This window comes from Podarcis pityusensis (genome assembly GCF_964106645.2).
Source record: "Podarcis pityusensis genome assembly, chromosome: 6".
In the NCBI taxonomy this organism is placed as follows: Eukaryota; Metazoa; Chordata; class Lepidosauria; order Squamata; family Lacertidae; genus Podarcis; species Podarcis pityusensis.
In genome coordinates this window covers 28476382-28503902 of record NC_138030.1, presented here as the reverse complement: position 1 = coordinate 28503902, position 27521 = coordinate 28476382, and the positions used below count along the sequence as shown (strand labels likewise).

General features: G+C 42.5%; 2 long non-coding RNA genes across 5 annotated transcripts in view; one reads left to right on the top strand and one right to left on the bottom strand.

The window, feature by feature from the left end:
- Positions 1 to 4344, top strand: part of LOC308479179 — a 119263-nt gene extending 114919 nt beyond the window's left edge. The window contains exon 3 of the long non-coding RNA XR_013987530.1: positions 4086 to 4344. This is a non-coding gene — a long non-coding RNA (uncharacterized lncRNA). The remainder of the gene's footprint in view (positions 1 to 4085) is intronic.
- LOC308479176 overlaps positions 1 to 27521 on the bottom strand; it is a 39616-nt gene that overhangs the window by 6622 nt on the left and 5473 nt on the right. Inside the window, exons 3-5 of one of the 4 annotated variants that reach the window (XR_013987525.1) lie at positions 26976 to 27059; positions 21521 to 23503; positions 2625 to 2927 (exon numbers count right to left, since the gene is read on the bottom strand). This is a non-coding gene — a long non-coding RNA (uncharacterized lncRNA). Of the gene's footprint in view, positions 1 to 2624; positions 2928 to 10258; positions 10894 to 21520; positions 23504 to 26975; positions 27060 to 27521 lie in introns of those variants that run through there. The other 3 variants (XR_013987526.1, XR_013987527.1, XR_013987524.1) reach the window with 3 other exon arrangements.

The window sequence follows — 27521 nt, the reverse complement described above, 5'->3', positions numbered from 1 at the left end:
TCACCATCACATCATGCTAATGTAAAGGAACTATTTGGAAACATCAGAAAGCCAGCTCGCCCAATATCATGATACAATGCAGTCACAATAATGACAGCTCTTAAAATAATAATGCAGTGGAGCCAGAGCAGCAGTTCAGTGGGTAGAGGTAGTATCATACAGTCCAGATAACATGTTCAGAGAATCTTAGGCTGCAGTCTTATACTTGCACTTATCTAGGAACAAGTCCTATTAAACTCAGAGGGAATTACTTCTGAGTGCACATCTATTTGGCATTAACCTGCATCCAAAGTGGCCCCTCTGCCTCATACTCATCTCCTCTGCTTTGGCAGGAGGAGGAGGTGTTTCAACCTTCGAATACAGGTAAAGGATCTCATTTCTCAGTGTTAAACAATAACCCCTCCAAGTAGAAATCCAGCATAGCAGGCAAGGGGGCTGGCTAGAACATTTATCTCTGTTGTACTATCATATCTGAAGTGTGCAGGCACACAAAAACTTATACCCAGAACAAACTTAGTTGGTCTCTAAGGTGCTACTGGACAATTTTTTTAATTTATTTCGACTGCGTCAGACCAACACGGCTACCTACCTGAATCTCTGTTGTACTAGTTTCCCATTTGCAGGGACATGGTTTCTTTCTTTGTTTTACATGTGGAACATTCAGAAGTAGTTCTCCCATCTATAAGTAGCGCAGTCTATCCACCCAGCATTCTTACAACAGTCTGTAAAGTATGACTAGGTCAGCATCGGGGATCATTGGGCATCAACTAATGCCCACAACCCTGCAAGGAAACCAGTGCCAACCTCCAGAGGCTCCTGGCATCTTACACTTGCCTTGCACTGTCTCTCCGGGGCCAAAAGGAGAGTGAAATCAATGGGCAACAGTGGCAGCTGTGAGTCAGATACAGAGCAGAGCACTGGAGGCATTTTGCTCGAGTACCCACCCACCCAAAAACCTGGAGTCAGATCTGAAAGTAGAGTATTATTGTGAGAGGCTAGGAAATAATGGTGTGGTTTTTTTGTAGGCCGCTTGCAAGTTCAAAGCCAAGGTTCCATTTGAACCAGGGACTTTCTGGCTCGGTTTATAGCAACCGTACCACAGCATCTTTGGGTGTGTCTGAGTGCAATAAATCACCCTCTAACAAATAGGACAATGTTACCTTTACCTGTCTGAAGATACCCCATACTATAATTGAATTCCTTAAAAGAGACAGCAACAGTGCAGTTGATGCACTGCTGGCAATGGATTAATCTTTCATTCCTGATCACTGTTCCCTCCAGCTGGATGGTTTTTAAGCAAAGAGAGAAGGTGGTTCTGGAGCTGCCATTGCCCACACTGTTACTATTTTGGAGTAAAAGGGGGCATTAGTTTGCAGGTTGATGACACGACTCAATAGCAGAAGCAAAGACCCTCTGGAACTGCTAAGACTAGGCAGGTTCAGTGCTCCAAGATGCAAAACAAAGAGGCTTAGGAAAGTGTCATGATCCCAGTGGGCCAAATGTCAGTACTGATTACCTGGTGTGTGTGTGTGGTTGCCTCTTTTTCTCTTGTGCCTTTAATAGCTTCATGGCAGGCAGAAATTCAACAGAAATGCCTCCATTGCATATTCCTCTTGGGAATGCTGCATCTGTTAGCTTTCTGACTCAGAAGGTAAAACAGGCATGCAATCACCACCACTACTACTAGTAGTAGTAGTTTTCAAGACACTGCTGAGTCCAAAAATGTAACTGAGAATTTTGCTGCTGCTGTTCTCATTTAAGAACTGAAACAAGAAGAGCTGTTAAAACACAGAAAACTCCCTCAGTTGCTGTGATAACATGATCTAAACCACTTCATCGTATGAATTCTGAATTGTTAGTACCTGTCAACTTGCAACTTAGCAAAAAAGGAGTCTAGGATCGTATTGAGGTTTTGTTGTTGTTTTTCTGTGGTGAAATCCCTCTGCATTTCATTTTATGATTGCCGAACTTTCTAAATAAAATTCCAGTATACAAAGTGTAAAACATATGGAAACCACATAACTCGAGTTGATATGCCAGTTCTCTTCTCAGACAAGAGATGAGACAAGGCAATTGATCAGAAAGGCTGCATCTGTTCTGAGTTGGCTCTAGTGAGTTTCACACTGCAGCTAAGAGACTTAATGTGACTAGGAACTTTCCATTTCCAGGCTTGAGTATGATCATGTTACTCAGTAGTTAAGCTCAGTATTAGGGTATCTTGTAAACAGTGTCTACTGATAGTTGGCCAGTTCTGTGGCCATTTTCAGGAGATTCCTTCCATGCAATTGTAACTGTGTGGAGGGTAAAATTGGGTGTTCGTCACCTACTGACCCCACCCCTGGTGTTCATCCCTCTCAGGACTCCTCCCTCCCCCACCCACAAGCTCCAGGATCCCTGATTTATTTTATTTACATGCATTTCTCCAAAGTACAGTGGTGGTGGTTGTTGTTGTTTAGTCGTTTAGTCGTGTCTGACTCTTCGTGACCCCATGGACCAGAGCACGCCAGGCACTCCTGTCTTCCACTGCCTCCTGCAGTTTGGTCAGACTCAAGTTTGTAGCTTCGAGAACACTGTCCAACCATCTCGTCCTCTGTTGTCCCCTTCTCCTTGCACCCTCAATCTTTCACAACATCAGGGTCTTTTCGAGGGAGTCTTCTCTTCTCATGAGGTGGCCAAACTATTGGAGCCTCAGCTTCACGATCTGTCCTTCCAGTGAGCACTCAGGGCTGATTTCCTTAAGAATGGATGCATTTGATCTTCTTGCAGTCCATGGGACTCTCAAGAGTCTCCTCCAGCGCCATAATTCAAAAGCATCCATTCTTCGGCGATCAGCCTTCTTTATGGTCCAGCTCTCACTTCCATACATCACTACTGGGAAAACCATGGCTTTAACTATATGGACCTTTGTTGGCAAGGTGATGTCTCTGCTTTTTTTTTTTTTTTGCTTTTTTTTTTGAAGTACAGTGGTACCTCAGGTTAAGCATTTAATTCGTTCTGGAGGTCCGTTCTTAACCTGAAATTGTTCTTAACCTGAAGCACCACTTTAGCTAATGGGGCCTCCTGCTGCTGCCGCACCGCCGGAGCCCGATTTCTGTTCTGAAGCAAAGGTCTTAAACTGAAGCACTATTTCTGGGTTAGCGGAGTCTGTAACCTGAAGTGTATGTAACCTGAAGTGTATGTAACCCGAGGTACCACTGTATGGATGTTTGAGGCAGGGGGTAGCAGGGGATGTGGAGGTCTGGCTGATCTCTCCCTTCAATGTTTCTGGAGAGCAGCAAGGGCAATCTCATCCTAGGCAGACAACAATGTTCTGCAGAGTTGGAATGGCTTGAGCACAAATCGGGAGAAAAGAGGCGGCAGATGCAGCAAAAGGGAAAGGTGTTAGGAAGGAGTTGCTCCATTGCAAAATTTAATAAACCTCAGATTGAGGAAGAATTTCCATTAGCAGCTAGAATATGAACTGTATGGTTGTTATATATCATTGCTTTTTGTTAATATCATCATCCAGCAAATTACATCAGGGAAAGACAAAAGCCTGTTTAATAAAATATAGCAATTCTGGTGTCTACATCAATTTTCTATACATGCTATTTCCTTTATTACCTTTCCTTTCTATTGGTATCATTAATTAGGGCATCTATTGAAAGCAGTTTGCATTAGGTTTTTTAGTACAGAAATGTTCATCATAACGTTTTGTTTGATCCTTTAGAAATTCAGATATCTTTTAATTTTCTAAAAACCTCATTTAATGTGATGGAAAATACCTAGCCACCAAAGATTGACTCTCCTCCGCCCTACTCCAGTTGGTTGCTAGTGAGACTGACATTTCTGTATGATTCATTTGTAAAACTGAACATCATTTGGATGTAGCCAAAAATGAAAAAAAAGTGCAGTACAGATCCTCTCGAAAATTAGTTTGTGTGTAGGAGATATAAGTCTTTGAGCTTGTTTTAATTAAAATTGCACTTAAAATTGCAAGTATGATCTCTGCAAGTGTGTGATCTGGGGAATGTTTTGTACAGGATGTGAACTTTTATAGATCGCCAAAGAACATATGATCTGGTCATGCCCTATATAGTGGAAAGCCAGTGTGGTGTAGTGGTTAAGAGTGGTAGTCTTGTAATCTGGTGAACCGGGTTCGCGTCTCCGCTCCTCCACATGCAGCTGCTGGGTGACCTTGGGCTAGTCACACTTCCCTGAAGTCTCTCAGCCCCACTCAGCTCACAGAGTGTTTCTTGTGGGGGAGGAAGGGAAAGGAGAATGTTAGCTGCTTTGAGACTCCTTTGGGTAGTGATAATGCAGGATATCAAATCCAAACTCTTCTTCTTCTCTTCTATTCTGGGCAGGGGTCATTGCCAATATTAAGTTGGTCATGGAAAAATCCCTAAATTTCTCAGATGCCCATGCTATAGTCAATTATATTCCAAAGCTGTGGGCCTTGATGAAGGGGCAACATAATTGGACTCTGCGTGGCCTGTTGCTGGCCAAATGGTTGATCTTACTACACTGGAAGAAACATTTGTCCCACCCAGTTGCTCAATGGGCAGAATACTTATCTCCTTGTTGCAGCATATGAAAAAAGATGCTTTTAGCAGGCAGCACTAAGAGTAAACACCATGGCATTGGGCACCAGTACTTAGAATCATTGAAGGGACCATGAGGACAATGGGATAGCTATGTTAGTAAGGGTAAAGGTAAAGGGCAAAGGAACCCCTGACCATTAGGTCCAGTCATGACCGACTCTGGGGTTGTGGCGCTCATCTTGCTTTATTGGCCGAGGGAGCCGGCGTACAGCTTCCGGTTCATGTGGCCAGCATGACTAAGCCGCTTCTGGCGAATCAGAGCAGCGCACGGAAAGGCCATTTACCTTCCCGCCAGAGCGGTACCTATTTATCTACTTGCACTTTGACATGCTTTCAAACTGCTAGGTTGGCAGGAGCCGAGACCAAGCAACGGGAGCTCACCCTGTCGCAGGGATTCGAACCGCCGACCTTCTGATCGGCAAGTCCTAGGCTCTGTGGTTTAACCTACAGTGCCACCCGTGTCCCTAGGAGACTCTTAATCTCAGGGTCATGGGTTTGAGCCCCACATGATCCCACCACTGCCGGAGGGGTAGACCTTTGTGATCCCTTCCAACTCTGTGATTCTATGATCTTCTAGTCCAACTCCCTAAAATGCAGGAATATTTTGCCCACTGTGGGGCTCAAACCCACGACCGTGAGGCAGAGAGTCTCGTGGTCTACCATCTGAACTATCCCAGTTTGCATAAAGTATATGCTCAGTGAGCTCTGCTGGAGCCTATCTCCTCCCTTTTTCCCTTCTATCTCCCTCCCCCCACCAAACTCCCTTCCCCCTTTTAGTGTTGTTTCCACCGTATTTACTCTGTGATACTGCAAAAGGAATTGATGGTCTTTCTCTTTCCTTTTATTTTTATTCATAGACCGTATTGTTAAGGAAGAACAATAACTTAAATAAATGAACAGAAGGGACTGACAGATTGGGTTTGGGGGAGGGGGGGCTTTATTCATGGGTAACATCTCCATGAAGCCATATGGGAGACTACCATCAAAGCTTGGGGTAGAATCTTCATTTCAAAGCGGGGTCATCTTAAATGCCAGCACATATTAAGCAGGCTCAATGGGACCACAAGGTTTGCCAAACTTAAAAAAATAATAAGTATTTAGCTCCCTTACCCAAAGGGTAAGACCCCAAAACAGGCCAATGAGAACTTGGTGCAAGGATGGTTGGTTAATCAGGAACAAGAACAAAGATATGGATTTGGATAGATGAATGCCTTTAACATTCTTGTGCGTTTTTAAAAGTTTGCTCTATGGTGTTCTGAATTTATTTTGGAAGACTGCCTTTAAAAAAAAACAGTATTATGCACAGTGTGGTGTAGTGGTTCATGTTTTGGTCTAGGACCTGGGAGAGCAGGCTTCACATCCCCACTCATTCATGAAACTCATTGAGTGACCTTGGCCATTCAAACCTTCTCAGCTTAACCTACATTGCAGGTTTGGTATGAGGATAAAATGGGAAGAACTATGTTTCCGCCTTCATCTTCTTAGAAGAAAGGTGGAGGAATTTGAAGATGAAGGAGGAATTTGAAGATGAAGGAGGAATTTGAAGATGAAGGAGTTACATTTTAAAAGAATTCTTTAAACAGATTTTAAACTGCAACTTTTTTTTAACAAAAACTGGGGTCCACTATTATTAGTTTTAAAAGCCTTCCTTAAACTTCATACTGAGCATTTCATTCACAACATGTACCAAGTTAAGATGACTCCAAGGACCCAGAATAATGACTATCCAGTCCTTTGTCAGACACACATTTCCTGCTCTGCTCTGAACCATATCATACATTTTTGGAGTTACTGTATTCTGGGTCACTGGCCAATGAGTTCTGTAGACCTGATGGTATATTTAGAATGCACAAACCGGTGCGGATCTCTCATGAATAATGCATCGGGCAGTTATCACACATCAGCAATCACTGCAGAGGCCGCTACTCCATTTCCAAGGTGTATTCACGTTATGCCTTCGCAAGCCAGGCAAGCAAGCCAGAGCTAGCTAGGAGAATGTTTCTGCCTCTCAATGAAACAGATTTTTAAAGGAGATATCAGGGCTGAAAAGGAGCTCTTGAGTCAACTTTAATGACCTGCCTGTAGCTGCCTCCAGGGCCCTAGAGGAGTGAGTTGCGTGAATAAAACTGACACGATCAGCTCTCCTGTGATGCCAGGTGGGGCATGGTGGATGGTGTGTTCTGGAGCATAGCAGAGCCGAGAAGCAGCAGCTCTTTCATTTCCAGCGGGAAGAGGGAAGGCCTGGGGTGCCAATGGGAGCTTCCCTCCTGCTGCAAATGGCAGGTGTAGTAGGAAAATTCTGAATGGGACTCCATTACACAGTTCAGATCCAGCTCTCACACAACCCTCCTGCACCATCTCTCTCTCTCTCTCTCTCTCTCTCTCTCTCTCTCTCTCTCTCTGTAAAGAGATGCTCTACCACTGAGCTAAAGCACTCCTCCAAGCTCCTTCTCCCCATAGGTAAAGCATATCAGGTGCCACTTTAATCAAATAGAGGAAGTGAATGCTTTTGTTTTTTTTATGATTGCTGCTGTTATGTTTTACAGTGGCTGCTCTTAAGTTTTATAGCTGCCATTTCAATGTTTTACATGCTTTTTTGTTTTGTTGTTCAGCATACTTTCGCAGTTTGTCTTACTTGCTTTCATTTTGGTAAGCTGCTTTGCTAGGTGGAAAATAGGAGGGTGAGGGTGATTGGAATACAACTGCTGCCTTGTTGCTCAGAGAAGGGCTTTTCAACCCCCCCCCCCCTGCCATTGCAGCCCCCAGTATTTCCCTCAAATGTGAATCCAAACAGTTGGAGGATAAAGTTACCGTGGTTTTATCTTTATACTCCCTTCAAGCTTATTTCATGTTTCACTTGTGCTGGTATTTTATGCGTAAATGTGTTTGTAAACATTTATTATACTGGATGATAGCAAGTAGGTGCTTTCAGCGATGTGACATTTACACCTACTTAGAACTTATTAGATATTTTCATAAAAGTGATGATGAATGTCAAACCATGACATCTTGTATTTTGCATATCATTTAAGTTCCCTTTTGTTGCCTGTGAACACAGTACCTCTCTCACATCTGTTTGGAGATGGAAGAGCTGGAACTCTTTATTTAAATGGATAATCATCCCTGTAGCTTCCCGGATGCACGTTCAGTTGCAATTATTCTCAAAGTGTACAGCACAATGCTATGCACCTTCACTCCAAAGGAAAGTTCATTGAGTTACATGGGGCTGATTACAAAGTTGGGGTGCACAGGAATCTTAGGGGGAAAGGAGGGAAACCTTCTTCTTTTTTCAGTCCATGGACCAACTTGCTTTCTGAGCAGCCTTCCTGGTGTTGCAGATATTAAGATTGTGCAGTTCAAAGTGACTGGAAGCATAAGAACTTATTCTTTTTGGAAGTAATCATTGTCCAGGCCCATAAAAGAATTATTCAAACTTTTACTTGCAAAACTCTTTAAAAACAGAACATAAGCAACAAAGATACATCCCAAAAATATCCATACAGTGTCTTGTACTGTCCAGCACAGGCTTACAAAATATGAAATAATCCAAATAGACCTAGAAGCAGAGGTCTGTCTCTCCCCACACTCTGCATTTCAGCCTCCATTGGCCTTAGGCTTTTTATTACCCCTCCAGGAGAGCTTCATTTACATCCTCACTCCTTTTTCTTCAAAATCTGCAGGCACGCGCGCGCACACACACACACACCTGAAGCTAATATTTTACTGGTTGAAAAATACGTCCTCCCCCCCCCCCCGAATTAGCACAGTTAGGAGAAACATAGCAATGAGAGCCCATTCTGATGTGACCTTTTTGCTGTTGAAGTCAGGGCATTGTAGTTCCTTTCATTTACACCAATAGGCATGGTGTGACACAAAAATAAGCATCACTGGACAACATCACAACCCTTTCCCTTTCTGCACTTGTGTACTGGCTGGCATCATCAGCCCCAGCTGGCTGCAGGTGGTGGCAGGGCTTCCCTACTTTTGGGATTTAAACTGACTAATCAGAGGCCAGACTGCGGGGCAGGAATTTGAAGACCAACCTGTGTAAGCCTGTCTTCTCTCAGGTCTGCCTCCGAAACATGCAAGCCAGCTGTGCCACCTTCCAGACTGAAGGTTACGTCACACCTTGTTGGCAGAAAAAGGCATTGAGTTGGATCCTTAGGCTAATCAGGGGGTGGGTGTCAGCATCTCGGGGTCGAAAGGCCAGTTGGCTCAGCCCCAGCTGGAACGTCTCCCTCTCAGCCTTGCTGCTGCGAAGGTTTCCTCGACCTCTGCTCCAACGTACATCAGTGAACCAAGGTTACAGACTTGAGCACACTTTACTCAGCAGTGTGTACTGCGCAACAGAAGAGGCTTGAGGCTGTAGATACATACTAAAACTACACATTTATTTTACATAAATCAGGACAAAGAAACATGTTGTGTCTCCTTGCCGTCTTCTTGGAGAGAGAGCTAAAAACAAAAACTATACAGAGCGGAAGTTCCACTTCTGCCAGCAATCTGTGCTGGAATGTAAACAGACATGTGACACACAACAATCCCGTGTCTGCAGCAAAAGGTGGAATAGAATCCCAACAATGGGGTGGGGAGGAACTTTACCCCCTCTCCTCTGAATGAAATAGCAGGGTTCCCTGGTAAAGAGGTCCAAGCAAGGGGAAGGATTTTGTCTGGGGCTCTGGAGCAGTAGCCCATATTTGATGTGGTAATATGGGGATCCTTAACCAGGGTTGACCCTGATGAAGTTATCAGCCAGCAACTGAGTTGGCTAATCTCGGATACTTGCCCAGTGCCCCTAAGCCAAACCTTCTTAATCTGTAATCCATAGAGTTGTGGCCATTTCAACCCCCAAAATGATGTCATGTCACTTATTGCTTCCGATGCTCCTCCCCCAGTGACCCGAGGCCAACTGCAACTGAGCCCACAAGTGATGTACTTCAGAATTCTGTCATCTCAAGGGCCTCATTCTGTAGAACTATACACTGACTCCAATATAGAAAATAGAAATCTTATGTAAATACTGTGTGCGCAGATGTCACACACCACCCCCCCGACTGCAATATTACTGGGAAAGATACAGACTAGGCAGAGGAAATGATTAGAGGATGTCAAAGGCAGTGGTACATGGAGGGACTTCAGAAAGTAGGATAGTTGAGCTTACAAAGGAGAGATGAATGGGAGGGGATGATGAATGTCACAAACTTATATCTGACACGGTGGCAAAACCTTCATGAAATGCATGGAGGAAACTTTTATGTTCACACCAAGCAGACAGCACTTCATTTTATCAAAATCTTGTAAAGAAAGTGGGCGGAAAGGGGCAGGGGAAGAGAAGGAAGCTTCTTGAAGCTACAAAAGTGTTGAATGAAAATTCAGAGCTGAATTGCCATTTGCATTATTTGAAGTAGCAATTTCAAGGAGTTTGAAAGATTATGCTGAAATTATTTCTGGAGGTGATTGGAAGGTGCGATGGAGCTGAGTGAGTCTTTCCCTACTGGAAGACCAAGTCAGGCTGAACCGAGGTTGTCCAGCTGCTGGGCAGGAGCAGTTTTTATTTTATTTTTTATTTGCAATTTTTTTAAAAAAAAAAATCAAATCTACAACTGACATCATCAAGCAAAAATACCATGGCAGCGAACAGCAAAAATCAACATTAAAATTAAACTGACAAAAAAGTAGTACAAAATGCATCACTTTTTTTCTCCCTAGGGAAGAAAGGAGCTCAGAGAATACAGACTTAAGCTAACCACTGTGTTCATAAGAATTTGCTAAACAACTGTGCAGTCTTAACACATGGAGACAACTTTAGCGAGAAAACTCCAGAGTGTGGAGTGATGGAGGAGGAGGTGGGCAGCCGGGTCAGAAGTGGAGGGCAATGGCACATCAGGGGATGGTTCCCTGCATAAGAGGCAGCTGCCAGATGCTGGGCCACAAAGCTGCTTGGAGCACTACAGTAAAAGGAGTTTGGAGGGAGACGGTGTTTGCAGGGGATTAATTAAAACGACCCCCTCCAAATCTGTTATCTGTCCCATTGTGAGAACATAATGAGTACGCTTGGTATACACAATGGGTACACACAACATCGGTATGTTTTCCCCTCCTCCGTAAGCATGAAGGAAGGAACTGACTATCCAGAGTAATAGCCGACCACTGTATCCATCTGCTATAAGTGGATGAAATCTCAGGTCTTCCTGTTGTAGAGGAACAATGGTTGCTGAGCTCATTACCGTTAGTTTACTCATGTTATCTGATTCGTAACCAGCCACTTCCAACAGCTTTTGAAATGCAGCACAATTACTTCCTAGGAAATCTGTTATTAAAAACAGAACAAAAGAGTATGATTTTTTTATTATTATTAGTTGTTGTTGTTTTTAAAAAAACACCCTTAGATAAAACTGCAGACAATAAACAAAGAAGTCGGGAGATGAACTGCAGCAGGATTTGCCTGGCCTGAATCTTCCAACATTCAGCTCATTGGATGACCCTGAATTCTATCATTATGAGGGAAGGAGAAAAATGTATTTGAATCTACTTTCTTCACATCTTGCATAATTTAATGCACCTCTGTTGTCCTCCCTTGCTCACTTTTCTTTCTAAATTAAAAAGCTCCAACTGTTGCAAGCTTTCCTCGTAGGAGAGCAGTTCCAGCCCTTTGATGAATCTTGTCCACCTGTACAATGTCCTTCTTGAGATCCAGTGAGCAGACCTGTACACAGTATTCCAAGTGTGTTCAGATCATAGATTTTCATAAAAGCTTTGTGATATTGGCAGTTTTATTTTTAATCTTTTTCCTAATGATCCTTAACATGGAATTTGCCTTTCTCATAGCCACCCTATACACTGTTGATGTTTTCACTGAGTGGGAAGGTGAAGGTTAGCCCTTTTTTCTGACTCTAGTCTTAACAAATAACACTCTCCAAAGCTGCTTTTTGGTACTTAAAAGGCATTCTTCCAGGTTGAATAGCATGGGGAGGGTTAACTCCACCCTCCCAATTGTGATATCCCCATCACCTTTTTAAAAACAAAAACAAAGAATCCACATTTGTGAGAGATCACTTATTTCTCATAACGTCCAGTTCAGCCTTTTTATAAAAAGGCATAAAGGAAGAAATTAGCAAGTTGGTACTTACCAGGAAGAACATTAGGAAGCAGGGAGAAATTAGTAAGAAAGTACTTGGGGAAATGAAGTGGCATGACAGTGAAATGCAATGTGAAAGGACTGGAGATGGAGAAACTATTTAAATGCTAAAAAGGAAGGGTGGGCAGAATAAAGGTCTACACTTGTCCATGGACAAAGGCAGGGAAGATCTCCAGCTGCCAAATGGCCATAAGATGCAGCATTGCATTCTTCGTGCAAGAGCCAACATAAAGGCAGCAAGAGGTAAACAAAGAAAGCAAGAAGAATTGTGTTGCTGCCAGGTGATGATCAGGGCCACCATCTCCACAGTGGACAGAGGCTGTGTACACACCAGAGTGCTAGTGCCCACATCGTTGCACAGATCCCATTTTTCCATGTGCACTTCTGTGCACATCTGTCCACGCACGAGCATTTTTGAAAGAACTGTATCTCAGTGTTTCTCATCCATATTAGCAGGCAGTTGGTGATGGGAGATATTTGCACTATTTGATATCCCACTTTATCACTACCCAAAAGAGTCTCAAAGCGACTAACATTCTCCTTTCCCTTCCTCCCCCACAACAAACACTCTGTGAGGTGAGTGGGGCTGAGAGACTTCAAAGAAGTGTGACTAGCCCAAGGTCACCCAGCAGCTGCATGTGGAGGAGCGGAGAAGCGAACTCAGTTCCCCAGATTACGAGTCTACCGCTCTTAACCACTACACCACACTGGCTTCCATCCAAGTAAGGGTTCCAATCACCCTCCCTGACCTATGGAAAGCTGAGACCCATTGTGGGCATGCATGCAAGTATTTTTTATGCATGGGCCAATTATGTTTGTGACACAAGTTTCCAATATACCAAACTCGCACAGAACAGTGGGTTAAGAAGTGTGTGTGCTGTGCCCTTTTCCACCAGCAGTCCAACAACGAGCTCCTCATCAATGAAAGTAAGGCAGGCATGACCAAACTCGGCCCTCCAGCTGTTTTGGGACTACAGTTCCCATCATCCCTGACCACTGGTCCTGTTAGCTAGGGATGATGGGAGTTGTAGTCCCAAAACAGCTGGAGGGCAAAGTTTGGCCATGCCTGATAAGGGGTGTGGTGATCAATGGTACCAAGCAAAATGTCACAGCACATGTTAAAAACAATATAAAATGCTCACGCAATGTGCTTCAACATGTCTGCTGTTGGGTAATATTTTATGTTGGAGCTTTTCCCTTATCACATTATCCACATTTGTGTGGGTGGGGGTAATCAAGCTGCAGACCTTTTCTATACACACACACTACAAATTACACATTATTCGTAAGCATTTTCTCACATCCCGTTGGGAAATGTGTTAAGCCCAGAAAAATAAGCACAACAGAAGCATTCTGTTAGAAGTTTGACAAGCTTTCTAAGTGCAATCAATGGTGAAGCTATGTATTCAAGAATAATAGCATTATCGTAAACATCTGTTTCAACACAGCAGTATGAGCATGATCATACAATATATGTGGATATGACTGATATGGGAAAATTTGATTATAAACTCTGCTGTGAAATTATACAGTGACTACTCTAATATGATCAGCTGCAGATGTAAACAGTACATACAATGTTCCTTTGCATATTCCTTCAATTTAGCAGCAATTTACAGAATTAGCCATTTTCATGTAATCATTTTAAAATTATATTTAACAAAGCTCTTTCATTTCTTTTCTTACTCATACAGCTTGAACCTCTCTGCTTGAATCAATTACAGAGAGAGCTTAACTCAAGTTGTCATTGAAGCTTGGGAGAGAGAAGGCCTATCTTGTTTTCAATAATCTCTCCCCACCTTTCCAATACAGTTGTTAAAGAATCTGGCAGAAAATTAGTGTCAGGCAGTGCATGATTTTATTTTATTTATCCAAAAAGTTGGAGCTGTCCACCCTCTTTGATTTGCTCATTCCAGATTGTGATTTGATTTCTTTGAGAGTCACAGAATGGCCTGGTTTGTGAAAGTGCTAATTAGGGATGTTCACCTTTAAATGCAAAGTGAATCGAATTTCTGCTCCATCCCTAGACTGTCAAGTAAGGGAAAGGGGGTCAAGGAATGGATGACTAGAAAAAGCTAGGGCCAGAGTGAAGCAGAGAGGGAAACAAAGCTAACGGGGGTTACAAAAGCAAAGCTGGAGGCAGCGTTTACCCACCAACATGGTTACAGCCCAACTGTATCTTCAAAGGCCTTTACTGAGCATCTCTCCATTGGCAATCAAACAATATATTAGGATATGAAACTTTATTTTACACACACACACACACACACACACACACAGTGTGTCTGTGTCTGTGTGTAATTCCAGGTACAGTAAATCTGCCCTCTTGACCAAACACTCTCACACTACAGTGGAACCTTGCGTTACGTACCGTCCTCCTTACGAACATTCGGGTAACAAGCTCCACTAACCTGGAAGTAGATGCTCCTGGTTGTGAACTTTGCTCCGGAATGCGAGTGGAAGTCGCGCGGCGACAGTAGCAGTAGGCCCCATTAGCAAAAGCGCGCCTCATGTTAAGAACGGTTTCGGGTTAAGAATGGACCTCCGGAACAAATTACATTCGTAACGGAAGTACCACTGTACTTTCCTTGGTGGTATTCTGTGAGTTTTCTTTCTTTCCTTCCTTCCTTCCAACTTAATATAATTACTAGGGACCTATTAGGCTAGCAGGGCAAACCTTAAGTCAGCCTGACAACATTATGCACGTGACATATCAGTTTTAGCACAGAAATAACCTGCAGTGCTGACAGCTGAAGCAAAATATGTCAGTCAGAGAACAGGCACCTTTTACTTTCAGACTGCTGCAGCAGCTCTTGTTATGATGAACCATGGAAGTTAGCATTTGACTGGGGAGGAATTCCCCCCTAACATTTTATCATCCATAGATGAACTGCTTCAAAATAGGCCTGTTTTGGTGATCTTGTAGGCAAAGGCATAGCTGCCCAAACTCTTTGCCTAAATAAAACATCAAGTCATCATCAGTTCAGGATCTTCACTTATCTGATCAGTGGGAGTTTCTTGGAAAGTATTACAGACCCTCCAAGTGTGTCCCTATTTTTCAGGGGCATCCCTGATTTAGAGAAGCTGTCCCAGTTTCTGATTTGATTCTGGAATGTCCCACTTTTCCATAGAATGTCCCTGTTTTCATTGGAGAAATGTTGGAGGGTATGGTGTTATAGAATCAGGTCCCTTTTGAGAAATCAAGTTCTCCTCCTAGAGAGCATGTGTTGCGGTGAGGTCACCACAACCGAAGGGGTGGAGGGAAGTCGGATGCTCGGCAGAGCTAAAGATAAGTATGTGATTTATTTGTATAATGAATGTATGTTTAATGAAAAAATAATAAAAATTTATTGGCAAAAAAAAACAGAACCCCCCAAAAACAACTCAGAAAACCGAGACGGCTTCTCTAAATCAGAGACAACCCTGAAAAATAGGGACACTTGGAGAGTCTGGACTATGAGCTGGGAGACTAGGGTTCGAATCCCCCCTCAGCTATGAAGCTCACTGGGTGAGCATCTCTTAGCCTAACCTACCTCACAGGATTGTTTGTGAGGATGAAATGGGGAGGAAGAGAACCATGTACACCACCTCAAGATCCTTGGAATATAAAGGGGGTATATAAATATAATAAATAAAACAAATAAGGAAAACTCCCTACTAGCAGAGGTTCAGGAGGAATTGTCGTCTTCTGGAAATTGTATTATTTAAACAACACTTTGCAGTATATATTATTTTTAAATGACCACTATTTACTGATGTTTTATACTGATTTTTATTATATTCTTGTATGTTATATGCCACCTTGCTTTACTTTGTAAAAATGCAGATTGTAACTACTTCAGTGACTAAATAAACAAACATCACCTTATGCTATAAATGGGGAATGCTTAGAAATTCCAATATATAGAGTGCCAGCCAGGTTAGTCTCCCTTGAATATTAATTCACCACCCTGCTTTTCTTTGGGATGGTTAATGCTTATAAAAATTACAGTAATTAATACAATATAATTACAGTATAACCAGCCTGATACTTGGGAAGTAGATAAGGAAAGAGCTCTCTTGTTGAGCACGCCAACTATGTGAGAGAGAAATTAATTCTAAGTTTGCTTAATCATTTTTGTGACAGAGAAGCACAAGTTATTTAAAACATTTCTCGCAAAAAGAAAAATACAGCTGGAGCTGGGCCCAATGTAACATGTCAATATTACAGTGTAAGGTCCTAAATGACCTAGGCCTCCTCCCATACCAACTTGCCTCTTTTAACAACTGCAGGAGAAGCTCTGCTGATGGTCCTCATGCCTAATGAGATTTCTTGGGTGAGAGTCCATGACTGGGCTCTCTCTTCAGTGGCCCCTTTGCCTTCCGAATGAACCTTCGGAAGTGCATCCAACCATGATATTGATGCCATTTTGGTCACAGCGAAGACATACCAGGCTTTTAAGGAGGAGTGAGGTGTTTTGGATATTTGAATTTCTATTTCTGCCACTTGCTTGCTTGTAAACGAGGTCTGTGTTTTGTTGTTGTGTAAATATAAATATCAAACTAATATATTTATTGAAATGGAAACCTAATATTTTGGGAGGTGGCAGGTGGCACCTTGATTCCCAGAGGAAGGAACTTCATGCAGATTTAAAAACCAGTCTCACAAATGGGGTATGGTTGGTCTGTATTGTTTCCTCTTGAACCTACATGGAACTTGATTTTTTTTCTTTAAAAAAAATACAGTGGTGCCCCGCAAGACGAATGCCTCGCAAGACGAAAAACTTGCTAGACGAAAGAGTTTTCCGTTTTTTGAGTCGTTCCGCAAGACGAATTTCCCTATGGGCTTGCTTCGCAAGACGAAACATCTTGCGAGTTCTTGCGAGTTTGTTTCCTTTTTCTTAAAGCCGCTAAGCCATTAATAGCCGCTAAGCCGTTAATAGCCGCTAAGCCGCTAATAGCCGCTAAGCCGCTAAGCCGCTAATAGCCGTGCTTCGCAAGATGAAAAAACCACAAGACGAAGAGACTCGCGGAACGGATTAATTTCGTCTTGCGAGGCACCACTGTAAAAGGAAGAGGAGAAGCAACAAAACCTTCCTAACACCAAGTAGAAGTGTTAAGGCAACAACAAGTTGTGGATCACTAGATTATATGTCAGAATATAAGGCTCTCAGTTTTTCTCTAATCACTCCCCCTTTGATAACACACACAAATTCACCATGTCACCACAATGTTCATGGTTTCGCTTTCCAGCTGCTGTGAGCTTCTAAACAGCAGGGAGAAAACAATGGTCAATGAATTATGAATATGCCTTGGCAGATTGGGTTTAACCCCAGAAAGATTATTACAGGGATGATGGCTTCTTGTGCGTTTTAATTGGTGGCGAATGAGTTGCTTTCCTAGATTTCTCTGCCATCTTCCAGCTACATTGGCTTTCCCTTGGTTTACCATTATAGCTGATTGCTTATACAGAGGCTACCCTGCTGTTACAGTGGAAATCTCCAAATAATTAATATTTCCCTCCCCACTACCCTGCCAACCTTCTTAGTTATGAAGCTCAGGAAATCAAATGAAGCCAGCAGTGCTGTTATGGCATCTTAGGCAGGAGTAATGCTAAACAGCCAGATCCCACAGAAAAGGAAGTTAGGTTCAAAGACTGGTGTGATTGCCTTTTTTTTTTTTTAAGTTCCTACAAAAGTGAATTACCTACTTTACCAACTCAATTATCTAAAGCAACTCTCTTACTTCAAGGGATGGTTGAAGAGCCTCTTCACATATGCAGTTTCTTCAGTCTTCACCTAAGCTGCCCATCTGGTGAAATTCTACTCATGGCACCCTACTCATGGCACACCTTATAGGGCAGTGACCCAGAGGACATAAATTGACATAGGTCAATTTATAGTGTTTAAAATGTGTTATAAACATGTGACACCAGATGGCGCTATAGAGCAGAATCTAAAGTCAATGGCAGATTGCCTTGGGAGCTTTTTTTTTCCTATAGATTTTTTTTCCTGTAGCGTCCCCCCCGCCCCCCCGTATGGATCCAGCCAAAACATACATTTTCCACTGTTGCCCCTGTACTGGGGAATGCCCTTCTGCCGTATGTGAAGCAACAACCATAAGTTGCTTCAGACACCCTGTAAAGGCTTCTCTCTTTGCCCAGGTTTTTCAGACCACGTTTTAAGCGTATGAATCCATGGAATCATTTTTTAAATTTGTTTTTATATGTTTTTACATTGTTTTATTGGTTTTCGGTTCTATTTTTGGTTTAATGCATGTCACTTTTATATTGTACATACCGTACACTGCGAAGACATTTTCAAACTATTCATTGCGAACCGATCTGTGTGGCAAGCCTCAAATGATTCACTGATTGTAGCAGTTGTTGTGCAGCAGCCATTTTGAGCAGTCTGCATGAGGCAGCTTTTTTTGTGAAGCCACCATACCTTTCTCACTGGCGATCTAACCTCCCTACCCCTTTGAAAACTCATCCTTTCTCCTCTTTCCCCCTTTTCTTTTCTAGTTTTATTGAGATTCCCTAAACAATGCCAATGGAAATTAAGGAAAGCCTTGCAGGAGCTGAGCTTGCACGTTCAAAGTGCATTGTAAAACCTCAGCTGATCTTCAAGTTAATTAAAATAAAGATGCCAAAGTTGCTGGGCAGACTGATTTCCCTGACTTTATCTCCTTTGGTAGCAGAATGAGCAAAACATGCCTACTTCGGAAGTTATAAATAGAGCAGAATAGCAATGACTTACAGCCTGCTCTGCAGTGTTAAAGCATGGTGGTGTGATGCATCTTCATGTTTTTGCTTTTAGTATACATTTAGGAATATGATCCAAATGACTGCCAACATTTAAAAATCTACTCTGTAGTTTTGTTTATTGTAGTCGGATAATGGAAACAGCAGATTTGAGGATCATAAAGATGAAACTTAGGCTGCTGAAATAACAAAAGCAACAACAAAATTCTCTCTCGCACGTGGTGCCTTTGGTGATGCATAGTGCCACTTAATACACAGTTCTTCCAGATGCCATAGAGAGAGCTTTATACGTGGCTGCCAGAGTTTCCTGGCACGGAGGCCTATCATGGAGGCTCTCCACCCATTCTCAGGTTTTCAAAAATTATGACAATTTCAGAGTTTCAGACATTATGTAAATTATTCTAATCACAGATATCTATTGTTAAACCGTGCAGATATAATTCCTGTTCCTGTAAATATTTCCTTGCTTAGCTCACATTTGTTGGATGTTATTCATTACAATAAAAACATAAGTACTCCCCCCTCCTAACAGCTCAGCTGCTAAGCAAATAGATTTTGTTTTGGCCTTCCATGAAAGGCTCCAACTAATTCCACTTGGGTTTTGGTCATTTTCCAAATCTGCTTCTGAATTCATACTGGGTATTCAGCTCCTGGAAGGACATTGGAAGAGGCAAGGGAGTGCACTGTGTTTCTGATGTGAGATTGCTGCAAAACGCCTATTCCCTCACACCCTCCTCCAATCCCCATTTATGCCTGACCAGTGATGGCAAGTGACCATCCGGACTGGCAGTGCAGAAGGCAGGAAGGCCAAAAGCAGGTACAACCAATGAGGAGTGGACCTAGATCCAGTGACAAGCAGAGACAACTAATTCTAGTTTTGTCCCCATCCACCTGCTGAGTTCTACTAGGGCAACACAAAGGCCACATCCACACCATACTGTTAGGAAATTGGGTTTGTGTGGGGGCCCAATTCCCCTAAATTCCAGGATGTAGTAAAAGTTAGAATCAACTTTGCCAAACATGGAAACCCCCTGGATTTAGTTATGCTTATGAGCCAAGCCAGTTCGTCCATTAGCATGGACCATCGAGGAAACCATCAGTACGCAAGCCAGTCAATGGGGGTGAGGCTCCTTCTTTCCTGGGTGCTAGTGGGCAGAGGCAAAGGCCAGGTTAAGGGTTTCAACACTGAATGATGTAGGCTGTGGGGAGGTCCCTGGAGTTGTTTAGCAGTGCGAAGCAGAAGGAAGGGCAGAACTCGATGGGAGCTGGGAATGGCAGGCTGGAACTAAGAGACACAGAAGATGGTTTTTTGCTATCCTTTGAATCTAATGCTGCCCTTAAGGAGAAAGCCAGACCTGCATAGGATGTGAATGCACTACTATCCCTCCTTCTAAGTGCAGGTTGTATATATGTGTAAATATAACTCTATATCATAAAGATACCAAAGTCTCTGTGGTGCTTTGTTGTTCCAAAAGGAACAATAGACTTTGGCAGGTGAGCCTGCAACCCCTCACATCACTTGGAAATTGGGATTGTATGTAACAATACATATAAAGCACTATGATACCAATTTAATCTGTCAAGGTCCGTCCGTCCGTCCCCCCCCCCCCCGTCCCCCGCCTGAATCCTGGGAAGCATAGTTTATGAGTGCTGATAATTGCTAGGAGATCCCTATTCCCCTCATGGAGCCACAGTTCCCAGAGTGGTTTAACAGTCAAACCCTCTGCCCTGAGAACTCTGGAAATGGTTGTTTTGCAAACTACAAAGAATTCATTGGGGGAGGCCATGCCTGTTTAAATTGGCATCATAGTGCTTTAAATGTATGGTGCGAACGTGGCCTTGGAATAAGGAGAAAGACGCTGACAGCAAGGGCTAAAGGCAGACAGGTGGTAGCTGGCTGAGGACAGAATAACATGGGTGGAGTAAGGCTCCGCTCATCCTAATGGACCAGACTCCACTGTGCCTCACTATGTTGTTGCTTGTAGCATTCTCTCTCTTTTGTCAGATGTGGAAAACAATGGCACTCTTGATAACGTTAAACAAAAGGAGAACAAAAGAAAAGAGGAAATGAAGGAGGGGAAATTGAGAATTGCACAGAAATGCCATTTTGTTTTCTTTGTGGGATCAGCACTCCTGCGTCTCAACTAATTGCACTGCCCATGAAAGCTCATTTGTAATAATTACTCAGTGATAAGGTTAGCTGAGCTACAAGGTCAGTACTCTACAAGTCTCTCCTTGTAACACAGGCAGACATTAAGGGGAAGGCAATAATTCCTTACAGCTATAAAAATAGAGTAAGGTCAAGTCACTCTCCTTGCAGTTCAGTATGGGCTGTTTGAGCCAACACTGTGTGCTCCTCCCTGCAAGATTTGCTTTATTTTCTTGTCAACATCATTCAAAAACTTTCACAGCAGTTTAGTATCAACAGTTGTGGCAGTACTTTCCCCAGAGAATCTGGGGGAAAAGAGAAAAAACACACACACAAACACACAGTTGGGATTGTGAGACAGAAAAGGGTTTTTCAGAGAATTGAAGATGGTATGGTGAATTTCCGGTAAAATATTGGGGAAAATAGATTTTTTTTAAAAAGTGTCAGAAGATAGCTGACAACAGCACCAACCAAATCTCAGGAGACAAAGAGTTCATAGTTGGGGTGTCACCATGGAAAAGGCCCTATTCTATCCTTCACCACCATTCCATGTGCCCCACCCATAGGTGAGACCATGAAGCCACCCTGCTAGTATTAATACATGGGCATCTTAATACAGTGGTACCTCGGGATGCGAACGGGATCTGTTCCGGAGCCCCGTTCACATCCTGAATAGAACATAAGATGCGACTGCACATCTGCGCATGCGCAGGTCGCGTTCTGCTGCTTCCGTGCATGCATGTGATGTCATTTTGAGCGCATGCGCGAGCGGCGAAACTTGGAAGTAACATGCTCTGTTACTTCCGGGTTGCCTTGGAGAGTAACTTGAAAACACTCAACCTGAAGCACATTCAACCCGAGGTGTGACTGTACAGTGAAAGAAGTTCCTTTAGGTGTCTGGGTCAGACGTTGTTTAAAACTTGTCTTCTAGTACAAACACTGTTTTCCCTGTCATATCTGAGCAAACAAAATATGCAAGGTTTTGAATCCCTACAAAAACCTGAAGAACCTTTGTACCATATTATCACTGCACCATTTTGCAAATTTTAAAAAGGGGCAGGGCATAACATAAATCATTATTCGTTTCTGACTTCTGGTTGAAGATGGCGACAACGAAGACTACTTGTCCTTTAGCTCCACAGTCTGATTTAATTTGTTTTTGTTGTTTTTTGAATAGTTTTAAAGTCAGTTGACTCAGCTGTTAATGATAATTGCAACAACAGGCAGGAGTGCATTTCTTTTACATGGACTTAAAAGCCATATATTTTAACTGGAGGACAGGCACTGGGAGAGCAGCTGTTTTGACTCGGTGTTCAGCATTTAGCTGATAAGGAAAGAATAGAAGTTCATCTCGACTGAAGGAGACACTGCAGTTATATCAGTCTTGATATGGTTACCACACAAGCACAGACCTGCAGTGCTTCAAATAAATCGTCCAGAACTCCATTAACAAATTTAGTCCAGAAATATATACTGGACTGTTGTGAATCAGTAACTGGAGCAGCTGGAGCAAGGTAAATGGAGCTAACTGAAAAGCATTTGCAGCAAGATACAATTAATTTATCATATATGAATTGCCCTAGTTCCTTACATGGCGACTGTGCAAGAAATGTAACATATGTAATATGTTCCTGTAATGAAAGCTTAGCCTAAATAGTTAGTTTATCTGAACTTGTTAGGAGTTGATACATAGGCTTCCAGGCAACTGCAGCTTCCTCCATATAACAAAACCTCAACAATGTGCAATAACAATTGTAGCATAATAGACTTGGCCACAACAAAATGAAACTCTCACCATGGGAACTTTTATGTGACCAATTCTCTTGACACAACAAACAGCAGAGGGAATCCTTAGCAGAATCAATGCTTTGGAAAAGGAAGTTTATGGTTTGAATGCCATAATTGGTGCACTACTTGGGTTAGTAGAGACAGGAATTCTGTGTAGCCCTCCAGATGGGACCTGCCAGTGAAGAAACTGAAGTTGGTGGTGGTTTGGAGGGATATCAGGGAAACCTCTACAATGGCTTGAATTCCTGTTTGCAATTCAGATTCTGTTTTCATTATTCTGCCTGATTTCTTCACTGACCAGTTATGAACAACATCTGTACAACACCTCTTTCTAGAAGAATCATCATTAGAATTTGGACTTTCCCCCTCACTCACTACTTTTCCAAGTGTGTTTATGAATCCATCATTTATTGCCTTTTTCTCCCACTTGTACTGTGGGGCGGGAAATGTGGAGTGTCTGCCTGTAACCTCCTGAGTTCCATCAAAAGATGCTACATTGGGGCTTGAACAAATTAGGTGTCGGACTGAAATCATTTCCTTGGAAGGTAGCAACTGGGTTATCAGCATACTCATCCACTATCAGTAGCCTTGGATCTGAAGGGGTTTATTCAAGAATGGAAAACTCAAGTCTATCTCCTGATCATTCATATTGGTGTAAAAGCAGGTCTCCAAGTTCCAATCTCGATGTCTTTTAATTCTTTAGCTACTGAATCTGTTACTTAGTGAGCTCAGAGCTATCGCTGTCTTGATATGCCCACCTTGTTTCTGCATTACACATTTTTGCATTTATGTTTTTGAATGAGCAACTTGGAAATGTTTTCACTAAAAATGCAGAATTTCAATATTTTTTTGAGCCAAGAACTGTGCTGCAACATACAAAGAAGTGAAAAAGGTGGATATCCAGCCTGTGTGTTAGTCCAGGATGTATGACTCAGGTCAGTTGAAAACATAAGACATAATAATGTAAAATGTACCTGTTGCATCAGGCCAATGACGTCCCTTTCTTACAGGTGGCCAACCAGATGCCTGCAAGATGGACATGTGATCATCATCACTCTGCCCATCTGCGATTCCCAGCACTGCTATTCAAAGGTAGAAAGCCTCTGAAAGTGGAAGTACAACATAGCCTCATGGTTAGTAGACAATGATTGCCTTTGCCTCCAGATCATATTGGAGGTAATAAAGATCCAATTCCTCAAGCATCCCTAGTTGACTAACGTTCTTATTTTCTAATGAATGCAAAAGCTGATATTTGCATGACCTTTAGCGATGTTAATGTTTAGTGGCACTTTCTCATGAAGATGTTCAATAGGAGCAGTGCAGAAATCAATAAATGTGATTATGATCATGGCTTTGGAAACAAAGGGTCACCGATTAAAATAATGTTTGTTCAGGAACATTCTGACTTCTCAGAGAAAGCTCAGCTTCAAAAAGCACTGTATGTTTTTGTTTATATTTAAATATTTAGAAACTGCACTTTCATAAAAAATTGTAGCAAGGCGGTATACAACATAAAAGCATAATGTTACAACAACATCAGTAAAAAACATGGTTGGTTTTTGTTTTGTTTCTTTCATTTTAAATCGCATTCCAATGTTCTGTCTAAGCAGTAGAGTTTTCAAAAGTTGTGGAAAAGAAAGCTGGGTGACTGCTGCCCAACTTTTATAGGGGAGGACTTGCACAGGGCAGAATCTACCATACTAAAGACTCTAGTAAAGGCCACCTGAACAAAGGGGTATATGAGACCATCCAAAGTGCCCCTTCAGAAGATCTCAGTGATCAAGATTGAGCTATAGGAACAGGGTATACAGGGAATACAGTGAGCTGCAAAGAGAAGAGAGGAAATAGGATGCATGGTTTGAAGCACAATGATAGGAACGTCACAAGTTCTTGATCACAGGAGCCTGAACCTGAAATATACTGGGCTGGTGTAAAATAAAATTATGGAGCAGTTGTAAGCTCCCAGGAAGTGTGTTTATTGGTTATTGGATCATTTTCTCTGCAAGCAGAGAGGGAGCTGTTAGGTAGAATGTTTAATTGTACAATAAAATGGAAAATGATTCTGAGACTTCAGATAACCAAAATGATTCTAATACTTCAGATAGCCACTACTCCACTGTCCAACAGTGGTAGGGAATGAAAAGGGACACGTCAGAAGTGGGTTGGGAAATGTCTTTGATCCATGTGATTCAAGGCCCTCTCCTTCCCCATACAAGCCCCCCAGAGAGAAAAATGATGGCAGCCTCCAGAGCTGGCATAGTTCCTTTACCTTCCATTGAAACCAAAAGGGGGGAGAATGTGAAAAGGACAACCAAGTACAAATAGTGTCGGGATGGGGGTGGGGGAGAGTTGCTCCACCAGTTTCTGCTCTTGCAAGCAGCAAGTCCAATGTGGTTTAGGAAATGGCATTTCCTTTGCAACTGACTCTCCCCCTGCCCTCCATAGGCTCTGTAAAACTGGACGCAAGTCAAAATCAAAGCTGAGCAATCTGCTATTTATCTTATTCACAATACAATAGGGCTCAGAGGATGTTAAAAGAATAAAGCAGAGAGAAAAGAAACTGACAATACTTTACTGAGGAAAACTGATTAAGAACAGCATATAACTCTAGAAGAAATAGCCAGAGGTTTTTCCTTCTTTACAGGGTTCAGGTCTACACTGGGTGTGGGGTATGGACTCCTTCAGAACAACTTTACACACACACCCAGCTCCTCGATCTCAACTGTCTTTTTCACTGACAGCTAACTCACATCTGACTAGAATCTCCATACGATCAGAGCATGCTGTCACCCAGACTAAAACCAAAATAGCCCTTTAAGTCATACACTGAATGGTCTCTGTTGTACTTCCAACCCTAGGAACACCACATTTGGTGGCTTTATTGTAGCTGAGCAGGTGAACAGGAAGTAAGGCATTGGAGGGCAAAGTATATAGCCAAGAGCTAAAGAGAATTATGGGAGGCAGGAGAGAGAGGAAGGAGGGAGGCATAATTCCCATCAGGAGACAATCTGACTGAAGGAACAATAACCAGAAATCCCTTCTAGAACAGCAAAGGTGCAAAATGATGCTTGAAATTATTGGCCATCCTGATGCACAGCCCAGAATATTTTTTAAGGGGGGAAAGAATTTCTTATTTGGTGGAAAGAGGATTACAATTCTTTAACACAGCAGTTTTAAAAAATAGTTCCTGTTGGAAGCTGCTCGGTGAACTGGATTAATGGAGAGAGTGCAAGGAAGGCTGTCAAGAGACCTTGAAAAATACAGCATATCACATCTGGATCTGTAATCTATCACATAGATGTCACCAGTCACAGCACACACTCACAGTGAGATTTTCAACGCAGTTTAAGATAGATGCTATAGGCAATCAATCCCTTTTTCATTTGATTTCCTGTGAAAAAGCTACACGGAATTTAAAACAGATGAAAGCTAATGGGTCTTTTATGCATTACACCCAAGTCCTATTTAATTTAACTGAAAATGAGATTCCACTTCTGCAAATGTTTGAAAGTCATAGAATTGGAGAGGTAGGTGTGATCCCCATCAAAAGATATATTGCAAGTATGGCACACTAGCAGGCCAAGTGTCCTTATTTACTCCAGAATTTGGAAGTGGGGCATTGGCGTAACATTTGCATGAGCGGCATGTGAGCAATCTGGGTTTGTGGCTTTGCTTCAGTGTTTGGTTGCCCTTTCTAAAAACAACAGCCATCCCTTTAATGCACATTTCTCATAATATGCATATATTTTTATTCGGTTTTGCTTAATATAATGCATTTTAGTGCTTTTCTCCCACGAATACATTTATTCTTATGCACATGTTTCCCTAACATACACCTTTGTGTGGCCATTTTGTTTTCACTGGAGAGCAGCTTTGCAAAATGTAGAGAAGGGCAACATTCAAAAGACAGCTGTGCATTTCTTTCAGGGGGTGCAAATTCTCCCCCATGCCAAACATGTGGCCCTCCATATGTTGGACTATAATAATAATAATAATAATAATAATAATAATAATTTATACCCCGCCCATCTGGCTGAGTTTCCCCAGCCACTCTGGGCGGCTCCCAATCAAGTGTTAGAAACACTACAGCATTAAATATTAAAAACTTCCCTGAACAGGGCTGCCTTCAGATGTCTTTTAAAGATAGGATAGCTGCTTATTTCCTTCACATCTGAAGGGAGGGTGTTCCACAGGATGGGCGCCACTACCGAGAAGGCCCTCTGTCTGGTTCCCTGTAACCTCACTTCTCGCATTGAGGAAACTGCCAAAAGGCCCTCGGCGCTGGATCTCAGTGTCTGGGCTGAACGATGGGGGGTGGAGACGCTCCTTCAGGTATACAAGACTACAGCTCCCATCATCCCTCATCAGTGCCTATGCTTGCTGGAGATTATTCCTGCATTGCAGGGGGTTGGACTAGATGTCCCTCGAGGTCCCTTCCAACTCTATAATTCTATGATGGGAGTTCAGCAGCTGAAAAGTCACATATACCCTCCGCCACAGAGCCTCACGGCTCATCCTTCTCATTGCTTGTTCAGTATTGCTGTTGCTCTGCTCTTAAATGTGGCATGCACTTACCCCGATGATGCCAGACTTCTCAAGGTGCTGTGCAAGTGCTCTTCTCATAGTCCTTTATAACAATCGCGTATGACAGAGCAACTGCTGAAATCAATGGAGTTACAGCTGAGAAGATTTTTACCCAATTCACTTTGCTGCTACCCTTTGATTATTACAAATGCAGCCTAAACAAACATTAAACATTGATGAGCGAACTGAAATGTGTCTGCATTGTTTGCTACAGCTGCTCTGGAGAGGGAAAGAAATCATTGGTTCAAAATGCCTTAGTTATGTCAATTATTGTCACGAAGGAGCTACTTGCTGCACTCATCGTTTCAGTAGCATATCCGAGATCTGTCCCACAGATCAGAGGAGATCATTTCCCCCTGAAACACTGATTTAATTCAAAACCCGACCGTTATAAACTTTGAATGATCTGTTCTACTGAGCATGACATCCCAGGACTCGTGATACATTATTTTCTGATCCAGTGCTTTGAATAAGAATAAGAACAAAAAAGACTATTTGCCATGAAATGCCTGCTAATATTATGTGAGTTTGCAAAAA